The following is a 2,985-nucleotide window of genomic DNA, read 5'->3' as shown; positions in this document are numbered from 1 at the left end:
CGATTCTAAACTCTAATATACTAATTTTCTCAAAAATTATCTAATCTAATTCAATCGGTTTTGAAATCTAATTAGCCTAATGGATTAATATCCAAAAAACATTGAACTAATCAAATCAAGAGTTAAACCTAATAAAATTCTACTTAAAATTTAATTACGAACTAATCGGATTTCGAATCCTAAAATCCAAAATAATTCTTCTAATCACTAATCAATTTTTAAAACCCTAATTAACTTCTAATTTCTAATCATTCTAATTATAATCTAATTAAACTAATATTTCTAATTATAATCTAATTAACTCTAGTCAACAAAAAAAAACTGGAATGGGCCTCCAGGGCGCAAGAGGCAGCCCACTGGTTGGGCCTGGAAGTCCTAACCCAATGCCAATTTGCATTGAAAGGGAGGTGAAGATAACGATCTTGGAGGCGTGGATAGCAAGCCCATTTCACTTGGGCCTTGTATCAAGCACAGAATGCGTAAGCCCAGTGGAAGCACTGAACCCTAACATTTCCCACAAGTTGAAGCAGAAAGCACAAAATCGCTTCCCCGTCGCCGCGCCTCACAACCTAACGCTCCAGATTGAATCGGAATAAACAACACGCTCCAATTATCAAATCATCTTCCAAAATCACCATCTCGATTCAAATCGCAATCGTATGTACACGAAAGCAGAAGAAAAAACAACATCGGAATCAAATTGAGAACTCACTAGATTGAAGCTTTGATTGAAGACAAACTTCGGTTGTTATGCTTGATGAAGTTTCCGCGTCGCCGATGGAGACGATGATGACGCCTTTGGATTTGTGTCGACTTCCAAACTTCGATGCAAACTTTAGGTACGACTCGCTCGGTTTCCCTCTCCGCTTGCTCTTTTACTTCCTCTTCAACTTTCTTCACTTCTTTTTCTTCTGGATCTCTTGTTTCTATTATACCTTGGCTTCCATTTGAGAAGGAATTTCAATCTTCATCTGCAGGTTCTTGCTGTAAAGAGAGTCTAGGTTGAAGAAACGGTTATGTCATAGTGAGATTTCAACTATTGGAAGCGGTTGAGGGTTGGAGGTTGAGAACTCGATTGAAGGTGATCGAGAATGGAATTGGATCTTGGTTGAGGGTGAAGAAAAGATGGAAGAAAATATGAGAGAGTGAAGGTGGCGAGAAGATGGAATGTGCCCCCTCCAAATTGATGAAGGTTTATATTTTATAGTATTTCTCCTCTTCTCTACTCCTTCTGTTATATCGTTTCGGTTAGAAGCTGTTAGTGATTTTGTTATCACACTGAGTTCGTTAGGAATTACAGTTAGGTTGAGATGATAGTTGGTTAGGAATTAAAGTTAGGTTGAGATGATAGTTGGTTAGGAAGAGTTATGTTTTTGCCTCTTGGTTTGAGGATTCTGTTATGAGGTTTTATTAGAAAAATTCTGTTATGAGGTTTTTCCTTTGTTCATGTCAGTTAGGTTGTTATAAATCAGTTGGTGCGGTTAGGATTTGGTTAGTTGGAACCTATTAGGAGAGGGATAATGGTTGCTAGCCACTGCTGATTTTTTGAACTGTCATATGAGTTTCGATTGGCTAATCACTTGCTGTGAATTGTGAAGTTAACTTGTTAGGCTGTGATGCTATATTCGTATATGTTAACTCTTTTTGGGCTGTAACTTGCAGGTTGTGGCTGCAGGATATGCTGCAAGTGTACGATTCATGGCAATGCAAGTTTGTGTGTGGTTCTGCCTTATTGAAGAAGAATCGTAAATCACAGAATGTACGTTTGGTTACACCATTGTTAGTTACTTCAAAGCAATACAAAGTTATCTTTACTTTTTGTTTCCAGAAATACATTTCTTTATTGCTTCATTTCAAACACTCTTCTTTTCTTCATCATTTACAGTCCTTTACAATTTCCTTACTTTCAGCATTTACTTTTGTCAATTATTTATCATTACAAGTCCTTTACCTTTCATTCATACCAACCCTTTTTTATTCAATTTCTAACTCTAAATTTGCGTTTATTATTGGAGTGTTCGTTATTACTAAAACTCATTTTCAAAACAATTAGCACATGTCCTAGGATCAATCTGATCGATCCTGCGAGTAACCAAATTTAGAAATTTGGAAGATCAATGGTTGTTTACCGATTTTCCTGGTAAACAAATTGGAACACCTAAGGGGACCAGTGCTAACGTTACGAATTGTGTGTAGTTCTGGTTGTTAAGTTTTTTGGGAAAAGATTCGTTGTATGTTATTAAGAAGTGGTAAAATAGCCATAAACAACGAACAACGAGCAGGGAGAGAATCCTATACGAGGATGGCGAATGTGAATGCGCCAGATACCCAAAACTTCCAAAATCCATCAACCAGTAACATAACGCCCCCTTCTACTTCGATAGGGGAAAACATGGACACATCACATGTGTCTGAAGTAGTTCTGTCTATGGTGAGTTCGATGCCTACGCATTCAATCTCCTACACTGAACCAATTTTAACCTACATTGGTCCTAGGGGACCTCCTCTTACTCCCCCACCAATTAGAGATATTCCAAATAGGCCGTTAGTACCCCCTGGTTTCTCAATACCATTTGGTAGTCGAGAACAACCATATGAAATGCCAACTTCAGTAATGGCCAATTTACAAAATGCTGGTTCCACTTTTTCAGAACCAGTGGTTAACATCAATTCTCCAGTGCATGGGTCTAGGGTTAACATGAGAGGAACTAACCAATATTCAGGTTTGAGACACCCAACACAACTACCTACTCTTACCAATAACTCCGCGGCAGCATGAAGGCAACAAATGGACGAAAGCAACCATGAGATGGTTCAAATGTTCACTCAGACTTTGACCACTGTGTTGAATCCTCTGATTCAAAATATGACTCAGTCGAATCAACAGATGACAACGCATGTGGCACGAATGTCTGAATTCCTTGGTGTACCTCAGCACCAATGACTTCCTCCTAAAGATTGGGTAAGAGAAAATCAAGAGGACGC

At 38.4% G+C, this 2,985-nt stretch overlaps 1 long non-coding RNA gene across 1 annotated transcript; it reads left to right on the top strand.

Moving 5' to 3' along the window:
• The first annotated feature begins 505 nt into the window (after positions 1–505).
• On the top strand, positions 506–1,738 carry LOC127135405 (uncharacterized). Its single transcript, XR_007808542.1, has 3 exons — positions 506–839; positions 978–1,192; positions 1,663–1,738. It is a non-coding gene; the product is annotated as an uncharacterized LOC127135405 (long non-coding RNA).
• The last annotated feature ends 1,247 nt before the right edge of the window (positions 1,739–2,985 follow it).

Source organism: Lathyrus oleraceus, chromosome 4, assembly GCF_024323335.1.
Source record: "Lathyrus oleraceus cultivar Zhongwan6 chromosome 4, CAAS_Psat_ZW6_1.0, whole genome shotgun sequence".
Taxonomy (NCBI): Eukaryota; Viridiplantae; Streptophyta; class Magnoliopsida; order Fabales; family Fabaceae; genus Lathyrus; species Lathyrus oleraceus.
The sequence above is the reverse complement of the archived record's forward strand: the minus strand, read 5'-3'. Positions and strand labels throughout refer to the sequence as shown.